The 16,903-nt window shown below is 34.4% G+C and overlaps 1 long non-coding RNA gene across 2 annotated transcripts; it reads left to right on the plus strand.

The window, feature by feature from the left end:
* Positions 1 to 285: 285 nt before the first annotated feature.
* On the plus strand, positions 286 to 5,209 carry LOC132276075 (uncharacterized). 2 transcript variants are annotated; one of them, XR_009470829.1, is made up of 4 exons: positions 286 to 750; positions 2,620 to 2,663; positions 3,864 to 3,951; positions 4,050 to 5,209. It is a non-coding gene; the product is annotated as an uncharacterized LOC132276075 (long non-coding RNA). The 2 variants fall into 2 exon arrangements; XR_009470830.1 differs by having other exon boundaries at positions 4,967 to 5,209.
* The last annotated feature ends 11,694 nt before the right edge of the window (positions 5,210 to 16,903 follow it).

Raw genomic sequence — 16,903 nt, forward strand, 5'->3', positions numbered from 1 at the left:
ATGGTTAGTAATTATATTTTCTACCACGGTTATAATAGAATCATGATAGAAAGTATTTTATTTCACCATGGTTAGTAATTATACTTTCTACCACGGTTATGATAGAACCATAATAGAAAGTGATTTTATTTTTCCATGATTATTTTATAACAGTGATAAAAAGTGAATTAATTTTATTTAAGTTATTCTACCACGGTTTAGGCACCGTGGTAGAAAATGAATTTGGTTTAAGGCTGTGCGCGGGTCTTATACCCGCTAAATTCTTAAAATCTTAGGCAAGTCATTTCAGACCACACACCTACAGACCACACAATTTTAGGGAAAATCATTTCAGCCTCCCAAATCGCCTCCATCTCTATTCTCGTTCTCAACTCTGAACTTGCCCTCTCTCTATCTCTGCAACTACAAACTACAAAATCTACAAGAATCAGATCAGCCTCCCAGATCGCCTCCATCTCTATTCTCGTTCTCAACTCTGAACCTGCCCTCTCTCTGTCTCTGCAACTACAAACTACAAAATCTACAAGAATCAGAACCCATATCGGCATATCATTTCAGATTGTTCAAAAAATCAAAACCTATATCCTTCAGTTTCCATCGCCCACTGTTCTAGTTCGGATTCGCCGTTCGAAAGCTTCAGCCTCAGGCCCGTTGTCTCTCAACTCTCAAGCCCTCTCTACTCTCTCATAAGGATGACGTTGAGTAACGACTTGAAGATCAGCAATCGACCAAAATTACAGATGTCTACAGGTAAATGTTTCTCTTATATCTTTCATCTCAATATGTTGGCGAAATATTTATCTCCGTATGTGGATAAGTAGTTGTGATGAAAAATCAGTTGGGGATTTTGGGATTTGAGGATTTTACTAAATTAATTTGATGCAATTTATTGATTTTCTTGAAGCCCTAGGCTTTTGCTGGAGTTTGGTTTTTAAAGCATGAAGAGCTAAGTGATAGGAAAAGGGTAACCTGTTAGAACACGGTTTTAATACATGGAACTGTAGACTTTTGTATGGATTGTTGAAATTTGCTTGCACAAACTTTTTTCTAATTCGTTCTTGTATTGGAGTTTTGTTGATGACCTCTGAAACTCATGTATTTTTACAAGTTGACTGTTATCTGCGTTTCTAAAAAATTGAAATTGGAAGAAACAGATTGATAACAAGAACAGACCAAAAGAATTAATAGAACTGAAGAAAAAAAAAATTTGATAAATGAAGATACAAAAAATACTCTTTTTTTTTTTTTTTTTTTTTCCTGGGTAAAATGGAACTCTCTTTTTTTCTTATTCTTTTTTTGCATATATATAATCTTTTTCATGTGTTATATATCCTCCATTGTGTGTGTGTGTGTGTGTTTCATTATACTCGCAGTCAATTTCCCCCTTAATTTTTAGTGCTTACCACCCTTTGCACTAGAGGATTCACATTGAAATCCTCAGTGAAACTTGAGAATGGGTAATTAAAAAGAGGTTAATGATTTTGTGTCGAGAGCAGATGCAAGTGGTAAGAAAAAGACACATAATAAAACTACAAAGAACCTGAAAAAGAGTCAATCAACTCACAAAATCATGAGGTACAATTTATACAAAATAAATAGCAGTCACATATTATATACTGAAAAACTTACCTCAGCTAACAACATGATCTGTGAAATAACAAATGACCTACACCTATCATTTTCTCATGGCTGCTTGTAATTCGTCACCGTTAGTAACACAGTCCGACTTTTAATCCCTTTGCTTCAAAGCCATGAAAAAGCTGAGAATTCAAAGCCAGCAACAGTTCCACCTGTCGCGGGAAGCTGAACATAGGCTTTTGCTGGAGTTTGGTTTTTAAATATGTGAATGCAATTTTTACTTGCTTTGAAGTAAGCTCTTGGTCTGTGTCTTTTACTTGCTTTGAAGTAAGCTCGTGTACTTTTAACTGCTGTCTAGTAAATGGAAAAACCTGCAGAATTAAGATCATATATTCTACTAAAGGCCTTGGCAAGAAGATACCTCAGGAAACAGTAGGTGATCTATGTTTACTTGAGCTTATGATTTATCATTCATGTTTAGCAGCTTGCCATTGATTTACCAATTGCATAATTGTAACCAGACCTAGCTTAACAATAGTTTTCTAGTGTAAAGAAAATGGGAATAACCAAGATATATAAATTATGTAGTAGAGCTGATTTGTTTGTGTTTCATTGTGCTTCAATTGATTGCACCTCGATTGCACTCTTGTGATGACTGATGGTAAGTTGCCCATCTTCCAGAGACTTATAAACTGAAATTTTTTAATGGCATTGATACTTGCCACTTTTGGCAAAATGTCATAACTTCATTTTCACACTAATAAAAAAAGGTCATATTTCAATTTTAGCATCAGTTATTAACTGGTTTCAGTTAGAGTGTGTTTATATCATAAAAAGGAAAAGAACTACTTCTAAAAATTCAAAAATACTGATGTTTAGGTTTAAGTTTGTTGTGGGTTCACACTATGCTAATTTGCTTTAGAAGTTAGAGATTTTTGCAGTAGAAAGTGAATGAAACTGGGTTTTTCTATTTTTATGATTTTTTTTTTTTTTTTTGGAATGTTAACTTGTTACTGAATTTGGATGTTGATATTTGAGCAGGTCAAGATGTGGATGATATTGAAGATAAGGTTTCTTCACATGAGGTAAGGAAACACAGGTTAATATATGCCTATATTTTTTGGTTCTCTAAAAGTGTTACTGTCAACCTTCTTGATGGTCTATTGGTTGAACTACTATTCAATGAAAACTATATCTTATATTCCTATATAATTCTTCATAGTTTGGTGAGATCTCATTTTGGCATTCACTGGAGAGCTTCCGATTTTGGAAATATAGATGTTTGGTAGTAATTGGTAGTAGATTATTTGGAATATTTTTGACCATTTAAGCTGATGAGATAGATGAATAGAGAATGGGTTCACTTTGGACAACTTCTAAGTTCTAACTAATACCAGGAAAACATGCATTTTGGGAAATTGTAGATGGTTCTATTGCATGTCAGGAAAGCAAATTTAAATCCCCATTGAGATATGAAGAATGTCTTGCAACTGGAGACACCGTCTAAAAACCTGGACTTAAGTGGTTTTATTGTCAGAGTGAAAATGTCTTTGGATTGACATTTCAAGTGTGAGTGACTGGTCAATTATTATCACATAATCGTCTTCAATTTCAACTTATTTTTATGATATAATTTAGTTCCTTTTTTTTTTGGGGGGGGGGGGTTGACTTTTTTGTTGGGAAAAGACAGATTTTCTTGCAGAGGTGAGTGATGCATAGGCTATTGAGAGATAAACTAAAGCAGGTAAGCCCTCTCTTTTCTCTCTACATATATATATATGTATGTGTGTGTGTATCTCTACATATATATATATATATATATATATGTATGTATGTATGTATGTATGTATGTGTGTGTGTATGGTGTGTTTTGAAACTGTGCATCTTTATTCTTTAATATTTTCAAGATCATGCTTCTACATTTGCCATAGTTAATATATTCTAACAAATGATTAAGGGTATACCAATATGTGGCAAAACAAAAGGGGAAAAGAAATAGATGAAAGCATAAATGATTGATAACCTAGTTATAGAAGAAAAACTCTAATCATGAACCAAGCTAGTTTGATCTTTGACTAATAATCTTAGCAATAAAAGTGTTGTTTAAGCAATTCAACATTATATATAGTACTTCAATGCATTTTTATGTTTTACAATGTGTGTTTGCGCGAGCAAAAATGTATCGCCGTGCAGTGAAGTTGAAACCTATGTTCTTCTTTCATCATTAGTGTATATTAGATGAGTAAACTTCGATTCATGTTTAAGCTGAACATTTTTCTGCTCAGGCTACAAAAAGAAAGGCACCTCTGCTGGATCAGTCTTGGAGGGCTCAGGATCTTCTAGGAGCTCAGTGCCATCAACGATTATGAATGAGTAAGATATATAGAAGTCTCTTAATTATCTGTTTGGTTTACATAATTCCATTTTGTATAATTATCATTAAGCTAACATTTCCAACCTTTTTTCTTTAGGTCTCCATCGAAAAATGAAAGAAAGCTGCATGTGAAAACTGAGTTAATTTCCCCTTTCTAGATTTTAACACAGCTATATATGTTCAGTTAAATTAGAAGGAATTACTTTGAATCCATTTAAAGCAGCCGATTAGTATATACCATTTGAATTTCTTTGGCAGTAATAAGGAATGCTCAAGAAATAACATTTCTCCTACTACAGTAATATATTGCAAGAGTTGAGTAAAAAAAAAATGGATCAACCACTTGATTCTGTACGTATTAGTAAAAATTCCATTAGGCCTGCTAGATTTGGACCATTTGATTGGAACATTCTTTCCCCTTTGAAAATAATCTTACTACTATTTTGTCAGGTTATATATGTCACTGAGTAGCATACACCTTTGAAAATAACTAATATTGCTTTGTTTGACTTGGATAGCAACTTGAAGAAACTGAGCTCTGCAAGGACCATTTTAGTCTTTGTACTCTTTTTCAAGTGTGCTTGAGCTTCTTAGTCAAGGATTTCAACAGACCCCCCAAAGTTTGACTTAATATTGGTTGAAAATGAATATTACATGTTCCTTTTCCATACCCATTTGGCTTTATATTACTTCGTGAATGCACAATGCTATTCAGACTATGGATTTTTATCCTTGATAGATTAAATAAGTTCATAGGTTTTTTTTTTTAAATTTTTTTTAACTAGGAGAAAAAAGTTTTAATCCTATCCAATTCAATCCATTCAAAGAATATAGCTTTTATTTTTGAAAACTGCCATTTAAAGCCGGTTATAAGTATATGTTGTATATTTTAGGTAACTATTTTTCCTTAGACAATTTTATCATTTTATATTTTTTTATAAAGACAACATTAGCCATTCTTCTATGAACTTGCTTTACTTTAATTCTCTTACTTCAACTATTACATCTTTGTAGGTCAAAGCTAGGATTGTGGGTTGCGATTGTTGTTACTTTTTTTTGTTACCACTATATTTTTTGTATGGCTCATGAAGAAGTTGCAAGAAGATATGAGGAATTTTTGTTTTATTTTGGTTAAGTAAATATATAATGTGTAGATCATGTACTTATTTGAAATTTGTATATGGCTAATTTTGTATAAAACAATGATTTGGAATTAGTTATATATATATATATATGATGTTTTTGGTTAGTGGTAAATTATTTTGGTTATGATGTTATTTTTTATTTATTTAGGGTTTGCTTATGGGGTCCTTGCAAGGATAGTAGTAGGGAAAAAAGAAAAAGAAAAAAAAAAAGGCTTCAAATGGGCCACACTAGTTTTTTAAAATATATATATAACATTTTCTACCATGTTATGCACCGTGGTAGAAAGTTTATTACTTTATAAGAAAATAAACTTTCTACCACGGTTCCGCACCGTGATAGAAAGTAGGAACCGTGGTAGAAAGTAAGTAAGACTTTCTACCACGGTGCGGAACCATGGTAGAAAATAGACTTTCTACTACAGTGCCGAACCGTGGTTGAAAATAGACTTTCTACTACAGTTGTTTCTATCACGGTTCAAAGCCGTGATAAAAAGTCATTTTTCTTGTAGTGCACGGCACACCTGTCCACAGGGTCATCACACATATGACTCTGAATGAGACCCAAAGTTCAGTATTGCAGCTTTTTTCTTAGCCCTATAGCATGTCCATAACCTAACTAAATCACCCCATTTCTTTTGCACCTCATCACGCATACTATCATCTGCCATATTTGGATTAAGTCTAAGTTGCTCCTTCATCTTTGAATAAAACCAACTAGCTTTAGCATCAGGATTTTTTTCTTGCCTCACACATATATGTTTAGGTCCAACCCTCCTCACTATGTATGTAATACCATCTGTAATAGGGGTTGTCCTAATCATCCACTTACAGCCCTGACAACCACAATGTGCAACTACCCTTCACTCTTCATTCTTATCTCTCACTAACTTGAACCCCTCTTGAATAGCGAAATCTTTCAAAATTTCTCTGAAATGGTTAACATCATCAAACACATGACCCCTTCTTAATTCTATCTTCCCAGCATCTGTCCTCACAAATATTTCACCATTAAGACTTTTGTCTTCCAACATCATTCATTACCTCATCATTGCTTAATTGGGCATACCCCTTACTATCATCAGAGTTGTAATCTGACAACTCTCCACCATCTTCCTCATTGAAGTCCTCATTAATATATTATACATTGTCATCAAAATCATAATCCATATCATCCCCTATATGGACTTCATCAGCATTTGCAATTTCATTGTACTGTTCACTATCACTACTACCATACCCACTATAACACTCATCCTCACTCCAATCAGGATCACTATCAGTGTCATTCTGAGAGGCAGTTTGCACACTACCAGTTGGTGTAGGGGTAGGAATAGGGGTAGGTGTTGGTGTTGGTGTTGGTGTAGGGGTAGGTCTATCAATTCCAGTTACACCACTACCTCTATCAAAAGAACATATTGGATTGTCACAAATTGAACCCTCAAAGAATACTTCAATATCCCTAATCCCTATATGCATTTCAAACATCGTTGACAAATCTCTATCATTTTTCATTAGCATTTTATCCTTTGTACCAGGGATACCACAATACGTGTCCAAGGTGATGCCAAATGTAAGGCCACCAATGAATGACAATGTACAAGCACCCTTTAATAAATCCCAGTAACAGCACGTGATTGGGTCTACATCACCTATTACTCCCACTTGACCACCATAATTCACAAGAATGTCATGCATCTTCTCCAACCTTAATTGAACAAATTTAAATAATAAGAAACACTTCAATTTAATAAAGTCAAGTTTAGAAAATTTATCAACTAATCAAAATATTACCTTTATATACAACAATCAAAAGAAAAAAATTATACAAACAGTATCCTTTGGGTAAATCTTTTGTTGTGGAAATTTTCCTTGAAACAACAGATAGTTGTAAAGGAGAAAAAAATAATAATAAATAAAAGACGACCTAGTTCTCTCTGAAAGATGTTTTTTTTTGGTGTTTGAAACTCCCAACAAGGACTTTGCTCTCTCATGTTGTACTGAATATGACTTGCTAGTCTATGATTAGAATTCTTATCTATTTCCCTTTAAAGCTATCAATATCAAAAGGGTTGTTAACGATTCTTAATCCACTTATACAAGCAAATCTTGCTCTCTTGATAATATAAAAAATAACCCAAAATAGCATCTTAGAAATAATTTATAGATGAATAAGATATAATAAAAATTGTCAAAGAAAGCATTCTGGTAAAGCCATTCCCAAAAAAAAAAAAAAACACACCTTTGGGTTTTGTATATTTTATATGAATTATAAGGATTTTATTAGCATACTAACTTCAATAAATTTTGGAACTTGTTGTTTAGCTTGGAGGTCCTTACATCCCCCTTCAAACTAGAAGAAGAGATGGTAGGAAGAGCAGAGCAGATGTGCTTGAGCAATACCTCCCAGACCACAAAGAGACCATCTTTGTTGTCCTTGAGAAGTTTGGGTAAATCTTTTGTTGTGGAAAATTTACTTGAAACAACATATAGTTGTAAAGGAGAAAAAAACAATAATAAATAAACGACGAAGAGAGACGGTATATAGTTCGGAGAAGACAAACTAACTTGTGCGATTTTCCTCAGCGATTCAGAGGACAAGCTCTCTGTAATTTCTCCGGTGGAAAAACTAGCGACGGTGATGCTACTCAAGACTGGAAAGAAAGAGAGGGACTGTTAGAGGATTGCAGAGTTCAGATACCCAGAAATCACCATCAAAATCGCAGACAAACTTTGTTTGCAAAGAAGGGAATGATATAGAGATTAATACAGTTAGGGTTTTCGAGATTGATAGAGATACAAGATAAAGGGAGATAAGATGGAGTCTTGGCCTTTGGTTCCTGAGATGCAAAGTGTAAGTTGCAGAGATTACAAAGGAAAGGGTGAGATAGAGATGGAGGTAGAGAGAGGTAGTGAAGACAAAAGAAAGATGGGTTTTGGGGTTTGTTTAATCAAATCAATTATAAGGGCAGTTTTGTGATTTCATATTTTATCCATAAATGTCAGTAGTGACATCAGCTTGGGTTTTAAATTAAACATGGGTATAATAGTAAATTCATATTTTATGTGAAAGAATAGACGCCCGTTAAATCATGTAGGGGGTGTCATAGGAAAAATGGCTGAGGTTTAATATAGGAGCAATAAATGGAAACCTTAGGGGGGTGTCAGAGCATTTAGCCCCAATATAAAAGCATTTCTTGTTCCAAAAAAAGCAATGTTACTCTAAATAGACAATTACTAAAATACCCACCAAGTTAATGGCTTATATATATATGGTAATTTACACAAACCTCCCATATGGTTTGCTATGATTATAGGGACTTCTCTTCTTGTTTGGGAATTTACTCGGACCTGTAATGACCCGGTCATTTTCTTCCTTTTCTTTTTTTCTTAAATTTTGCGGATAAATTTTTTCCGTTGTCTTTTCTAGTCTATGGATGGTTTTTTGTCACTTAGTGTCGCCTTAAGTGCTCGGAAATGGTTTCTGAGACTCTTTTCTGCGGATTGACAACTTTCTTTGAGAACCAAATCATTTTCACAATTTTCGTTTTTCGACACTATTCACTTTTTTGTCCTTATTCCTATTTCATCCCTTTCCCTATTTCGTCTTTTCCCCGTTTGTCACTTTGTTGGCAAAACCTCACTTCTTGTGCTCGGAGTTGGTTTCTGACTTCACGTATCTTCGTCTTGAGTGGTTTCCACGAAGTACGTATCTTTACTTTTTCAGAAAAGTACTCTTGTTACTCCCGGTGTCCATAGGGGCGTGGATGCATAATTCTTTGAAATTAATTTCTTTTCTTGGGGTATTTTTTGTAAATATCTTTTGAAGATATTTTATTTCAAGGATATCTAAGAAAATATTTTTTTGGAAGATATTTTTATTCTGGGACAATTTCGCAGTTAACCCTTTTTGTAGGGGCCATTATGCAATTAACGAAAGTTATTGCAAAATGTCTCGTCTGGAGCCTGGATCCTCGTACGGGATTCATTTTCATTTCTTGTTGACTCGTAAATTCATAAAATTCCGTTCTGGTCATTTTTCTCCAGTTTCAGAATTTTTGGACCCGGTTGCCGCCGAACTTGTTCGGGGCATATCTTTCTGCTCGGGACTCAGTTTTTGACGTCATTTCTTCCGTTATTCATATTTTCTTATTATGAATCTTTTTCGTTCACGGAGTTTTGCCGTTTGAGCACGTTTGCTCAAATTTTACTTTTCCGGACCTGGCGGGGCTCGTTCGGGGCACTTTTTGGATTTTCCTATAAAAGGGAAGTGAGATATTTCATTTTTGGCCATCTTCTTCCTTGATGCACGACCAGCAGCTCCCATGGCTTCCAAAAGGGGCTGCCACCCTTCTTCTTCCATTTAAATCCTCTTCCCTTTGTTAAAAAGTTGAAGTGCCTTTGCGTTTTGTATTCGTGTTGACTACGCGCTTCTTTTACCCTTATTAGAACCCATTTCCGACTAAATTTTGAGTTTGGTTTTGAGTTCAAGTAGTGATTTTCATGGGGCTTCTTTGGGATTCTTGTTCACGGTGTTGTCCCCGACAAAACCCCGAAGTATTGTCGGATTCGGAGCCGTTTCGTTTTGATGAATTTTGAGATTTTCATCTCAAATTGAGGTAGGGGGTGTCTTAGGATTATATTTATGTTGTATTGATTGTTATATGAGCATATACAATTTGTGAGCATGTTTTGTTTAAGATTTAGAATTTAATTTAATTAATTTCTATATTTGAGATTTAATTCATATGGCTTTGTGTATAATATGGAATTAAATTGTGGCATGCTAGGAAATTAAGTTTTAGTATGTTGATTAACATATATTAAATTTGGGGCATTTGAATAAGAATTACAAAAATTATTTAATATTTATTTTTTCTGAAAGTTTAATTCACATGGTGATAGCAAGCATGAAATCATGATGTAATGTAACATTTAGATAGGCCTTGGCATGTTCTCTAACATAGATTAAATTGAGGGCATTTGGAATTGTTTAAAAATCTAGAGGAAATAAATTAATTAGCTTGATTAATTTTTGTTTTAAGTGTTTTAATCACTTAACTTGTCATTTGACGTTATATATGTGATGACCATGACATGTCCTTCAATATATATTAAATTGAGGTTAAATGGGATTAACTTGGAATTTAGAGAATTTAACTATTTATGTTTAATTAAATTCTACTTTATTATTCTATGGATTTAATTGCATTTTGGAAGTTGTTTCTATATTTAAATCATGGATTTGAATTCGGTGTATGTTCACTTGATTACTTTTGAGCATTGGATAACATAGTTGTTATTTTTATATTCGTGAGAATATGTTTTCCTTATTGGATATATTGTTGCTATGTGTAAGGAATTGCACACTTTGTATTTGACATCTTTCATGCTAAAGTAGTTGTAGACTTTGAGCATGTATTGTATATGTTTCCAAAATTTGGGTTGTGTTTAGTAAATGGTTGATATCTTGTATATACATGTTGATATATATACGTTGTTGCACAATTTGTTGATTTTGGAAACTTGGGGATGTCGTTGTTGGCTGCGGCTAGGACTTGGTTCTAGTACGGGGGATTGTCCCTCTATATAGTCTAGTGCGCACATAGGGAGGTTACCCATGGGCTAGTAACCCTAAAGTAACTATGTTGTCGGTCTGATCCGGCGTGACGTCCGAGTATCCACTTTGTTTGATTTCGTATTTCATTTCAAGTTGATAACTAGATGATATCGTAACTTGTTATTCTTTGTTTGATTTCTCATTTTAAGTTGCAAGATGTTAACTTTGAGAAATCATGCTTTAAGCGTTGTATTGGAAGTTCCAATGTTGGTTAAACTGCATCGATATCATAATTTGTGTTTTGATGTTCAAATATAGTTTAGGAATGATCATATAGATTCACTTTGAACATAGACGTTAGGTGGCATGACCCACTCTTGTTGTTCTCGTATCTTGGATTTCAAGTTGAAGACTTTGAGAATCTATATCTTGTTGCTTTGTATAACATATTTCCAAGTTGTTTGAATTGCATGAACAATGTGATTATGCTAGAAATGTTTTAAGGTAGCTTAGGATGCTTCCCGAGTCTCATTTTGACATAGACGTTAGGTGGCATGAACCCCTTTGATATGTTTCACATTAAGGTGATAAAATTGGAAAATGCTAGGTCGATGCATGCTCATCTCCTACGAGTAGCTATATGTTACTCACCTCTACGATACTGGGGCATATTTCAGGTACAGGACTCAAGACTTGAAGATTTCATTACCTTGGATCGTTTGGTAGCTTTATGTATCAAACTTGTATTCTTTGATTCTACATATGTAAAGTGTACATAAGTACACTCCTTTTAATACATTTTACATGTATGACATGAGGCCAAGGGCCATTAACTTGAAAGGTTACAAGTATGTTTTCTCTAAAACTCAAGTATTGCCATTGTATCTTATTTGTGAGAAATGGAGGCTTTGTATGCTAAAACTTGCTAATGGAATGTAAAGAGGCTTTAGGCCATGTTGGTACATCTATTTTATCATATTGCATGCACTTGCATACTCACTTTGGCAAACAATACCATCCTTGATGAAACAAAAACTATAAGTAGCATTTTTAGGAAGTTTTACCCTATTATGTTCCAGGGGCATTTCGGGTATTTCATAATGCGTTTTTTTCATTTTTCCTCATGGGTTACGTAGAAAACTCAATTTTGAGGGGGTCTTCTTTGTGTTTTTCCAGAAAATGCCATTTTGGCCCTCAAAAATCCATATTTGTCCGAAAAATCCTTGCTACCAGGTTTTGTAGATTTTTAGTGCAAATGTACTTGGTACTATTCATCGACTTTTTTTTGAAAAGTGTGACGACTGATCTGAAACTTCCGGGGGTCTTGTGAGTGTATTTTAAGATTGCATTTTCAATTTAGGCAACGAAGCCCTATTTCCTTTCCTTGGGCAGCAGCTCGAAGAAATTTTTACCCCCTTGACTAGATTTTCTTGGGGGCATTCTGGGTATTTTACAATGCATTTTTTTTTTGTTTCCGTTCACGATCGGGGTAGGAAACTCAATTTTAGGTGGGTTTCTTCTTTGAGTTTTTCTAGAAAAATCCGTTTAGATGCTTGTTTTTACTCTCAGTTGCAGCAGTAGTGGGCTGTCCTTGTCGGGCCTCCACGACATCATTTTTGTTTTTGACCTTTCTCCTTCGTCCAGATTCCGAATAATGAAATTCTTGAATCCATTATGTTTAATTTTTCATTGTCTTCCCAACGGTGTGCTCGATAGCACTTGAATCCACTTTTGCAAAATAACCATTTTGCCCCTAGGTTCCTTTTTGTCTGTTTTGAAACGACACTTTCGCATTTATTTTCCTTTGGGTTCCATGACTTCATTGAGGGTCACATTGGTATCTTAGAGATGCATTGTATCTCTAGAGACCGTTGTTTCAACTTTCGCTTTCGCATTTCGGATCTGTTATTGGGTCATCTTTTAGTCATCACTGACGCACCGGGTTTACAATACTTGGGCCGTCACAGAACCTCCCCTACTTATCTTACACGGACCTTTCTTATGTGTGACGAACCGTCAAATACACTAACGGAACTGTCAAAATTACTGAAATGCCCTTAAATTTCTATGGTAAATGACTAAAATACCCTATATATATATATAGAGAGAGAGAAAAACGATCTGAGAGTAGAGAGAGAGAAACAATCTGAGAGTTGACGATGCTGAGAAAATGCCAACAGAGAAGCCGAAGCCACAACCACAACAACAGAAGCAGAGTTATGAGTGTGATGGTGGATCGAGATCCCAATTGAAGAAGAAAGGTGGATCGGAGAAGTTAGCAGCGCATGGTGTCCATGATTTTTTGGCGGAATGAGTTGCTGGAAAACACCATCCACAACCATCAGTGCCCACCATCGGCGTGAGGTTTTTTTTATTATAGAGATGTGACTAGTGAGGTAAATGTCATTATGGATCGGAAACATCATAGAAGAGAACCTCGTAGAAGCCTTCATGAAGAAATTAGGTATAGAGGTGAGTTCTTTTTATCCCCAATAGAAAAGATATTAAAGTCTCATATGCCCATAAAAAATCATCAAGGCTGTAGTACTTCATCGTTGGAGCATAGCATTTTATTTGAATATTTTAAGTCTGTCACTACAAATATTGTCTGTCTGGCTAGCAAAATTTCTTTTTTGCTTAAAACTTTTGACCAATATATTCTTCCTTTCGAGGGAAACTGCCAGATTGATTGTGGCCCTCCTGCTGGAATGAGTTTTTTATTATTCTGTCTCCTTCTGCAATTCTCAATACTCAAGCTTTTCATCAACATCTATCTTCTCAATCCTCATTCGATCTCAATTATACAAAAAAATCACAATCAATAACCAAAAAAAAAAAAAAAATCAAAACTTGCAATCTGGGTATCTAAAAAAAGCATTGCCAAGACATGCCCATTTAAGATCATAACACTTAGTAGTACAAAAACTGAAAAAAAAAATAATAATAATAATAATAATAAATAAATAAATTACAACTTGGGTAATTCAAGAAATGCAAAATTACAATCTGGGCATCAAATAAAATAATTACTTCGCAAGACATAATAAAAAACACTACTAAATTTCAGAAATTAAAAAAACTACGATGTAAGTAATTGAAGAAATGCAAAATTATGATTTAGGTATCGAAATTGAGGTTGAAAAAGCTGAGTGGATGCAGGATAATTGAGGTTGCAAGATAATCAAAGGACATGGATAATTGATCAATGGCCGGAAATATATATATATATGTGTTGCCCAAGTATTGACTCTAGAGGGAGGGTGAATAAAGTCAATGGCAAACAATGGCCAATTTTCAGATTTGTAAATTCTACTTAACACCTTCTAACAATTATGCAATAATCAAGCTATGGACATAAGCAATTAATAGCATAAATGTAAAAGAGATAAGGGAAGAGAGATTGCAAACATTCACACGGCGATTTTAGCGAGGTTCGGAAACTCTTACTCCTCAGCTCAAGACCTTTCTTGAGACTTCCCAATCCACTATGACTTCTCCTTACGAGTGGAGAACAAACATTTACATGAAACAACTATTTGCTTCACCTTGCTAAGAAAACAACCTTTCTTAGCCTTCCTTTGGGTCACACCAACCCTTATAAATTGAAGCTAGCTTGCTTTTTCTTTCTTGGGCCACACCAGCCCTTATAAATAAAGATTAGATTTGTTGCATACAAATATATCTCTCAAAAATTGATATGCAAATATTAGCTCACAACTAGAGTATAAATGAATATATTGAAACTCAATACTCTATGAATGATATGGGATGTATGAATACAAGAACAAAAACTCTTTAGATGCTATATGATGTTTCTCTATAGTAGCAACATTTAATCCTGAAGTCCCCAGCTCTATTTATAGAGTTTTGATGCAGCTAATTAAAAAATATATCTGTTGTGCACGGGTTTCAAGACAAAATAGCCGTTCAGATTTGAATCTGCGCTAGTTCAGTCGACCAAAATGAATCATCATTTTGTTTCGGTCATTCGAAATGACTTGAGGCTGCCTTTCACCTTTTTATTTCGGTAGGCCGAAATGGGTTATGCTTTGTTGCATAGCCACTGCCCAAACAAGTCGTCCGATTCAATTTGTCAATGTATTTCGGTCTGCCGAAATGAAACTGCTGCTTCAGAAGTTTTGTTCTAAGTTAACAGATGAGACAGTTTATCTACAGGACATCTGCACATACCTTATTTCCATTGAAAACATTTAAGTAAATGTTTTTACAGTATTTATATGTCCATTTACTTTAAGTTTATAATGTAAATAAGGAAGTACCCCCCATTTGGATTCAATAAAAAATACTAGAAAATTGAAATCTAACTAAATCAAAATGTAGAAATTCAGTTTTAGTACAAATTTGGATTTCTGACAGTTTTGGTAAAAATGAATCCTTGTGTAGACCAACGTAGACTTGGTCAAAAATTCTGATAAAATCAATTAAGGCTAGTTGAAGTATAAAGAGTTATTACCGGAAAAATTATTTTGAAATAATTATTATTTCAAAAATCCATTTTTCATACTTAGCCAAAAACACAATTTTTCATGACGCGCATTCTGGGGTCCTAATGTCCATTACCAACTCATGGTAATGAAGGCTTCTCATGCCTTAATTGTTGACCAATATGAATTTTATGATTAATATGCATGGTCTTAGCATTTCTAACACGAGTGATGAGTTCTTTCAAAGCTTATGCAAGCTTGAACTAACTCTCTCTTTAGCAATTACTTCATGTGCAATTATATATGAATGAAGTGCATAGTCTATTACTAATATATATATGAACATATGAATGATGATATGATATGCATGGTCCTATAGAGATGAGTTTCAAATGGATTCATAAATACTTTGACATTGAATCCTAAACAATCATCATCCTATCTACCCCTTTCTTCATGCTTTGTCCATGCTCGTGTAGGCTTTCAAGTAGACTTGCTTTCTTCCTTTCTTTGAGTTGCTTTTTTGCTCATTGTAATCCAAGCTATCTTTGGATGGACTTTTGTAATACCCCTAATTTTAAAAGGATATTTTTGGTATTCTGGTATTTAATTTTTGATTTAATTGTCATTTTATTTGATTAATTGTTTACTTGTTTATGGTGTTGATTAAATGGCATATATTTTGTTTAATTGTTAATTATTTATTTGTTAATTCTTTGCTTAATTGTTAATTATTTATTTGTTTTAATTATTTGATTAATTGTTAATTATTAATTATTTGTTAAGGGTTGTTTTATTTATTTATTTAATTCATTGTTATTATATTTCTTGTACTTATAAACTTACGTAAGTTCATATAACCGACACTATTTTAAACCTAGGTTGTTCAATGGGCCCAGTGAATTGTATTAGGGTTTAATTGAGCCTAGAGTTAGAGTGGTTTATAAATACTCATCTAAGGGGTCTGTCTAGGGTTTTAGAATACCATTACGACACAGTAAGGTTGTGAGAAGTTTTGGGGACGGCTGGGAGGAAACAGAGAGATAAACTAAGGTTTCGCTAGAGAATTTAGACGGGAAAGGCTAAAAGCAAGTTCTAACCTTATCTCTTTCCCTCTTACTCGTGTTCTTTGCATGCCTAAGTAGTTCAAGGAAAACATTAAATGGAATTAATTAATTAAATTAATTAACTATGCATGTTTAGAACTCATTATATCAGTATGTATTGAAACTTGTTGTAAACTGCTTATTTTGTGTTCAACTGTGCAATTACTCTTTTAAAGTACTGTTAATCAATGTATGAAGGGGGTAGATGGGTTTTCTCTGGGTAGGTTTAAGCACAAACAAAGGTGTTAGAAACTGTAACAGAGAGGGACAGAAGTAGTGCAGGAAAACGGAGACGAAACAAGCAATCAGAGCAGAGGGGGAAGTGGAGGCGGCTCCAAAAGACCATGGAGCCGGCTCTACATGGTTAGGAGCCGGCTCTACCATGGTTTAGAGCCGGATCAAGCATAGGTGGAGGCGGCTCCACCTTGTGGGAGCCTGCTCTCTTCGTGTATTTTCCAGTTTTTGAGTTTTCTGTGGGTTCTGGGCTACTGCAGATGGATTTGTAAAGTTTTGGATTGGTTTATGGGTTGTTCTAGGGTGGTTTAGTCTAGTCTAAACTCATATTAATGTCTCAGAAACTATGGTAGTATAGAACATATCATTGGGAGCAAGTATAGGACATAGTAGTAGACCTTTCAGAAAGATGATGTTTTGGTGTAGAGGTGAATGATTCGAGCTGCTCATGGTTTACTGAGCAA

Source organism: Cornus florida, unplaced genomic scaffold (assembly GCF_030987335.1).
Source record: "Cornus florida cultivar Cherokee Brave unplaced genomic scaffold, ASM3098733v1 CherokeeBrave_3.0.0_Hap2_Chr10, whole genome shotgun sequence".
Classification (NCBI taxonomy): Eukaryota; Viridiplantae; Streptophyta; class Magnoliopsida; order Cornales; family Cornaceae; genus Cornus; species Cornus florida.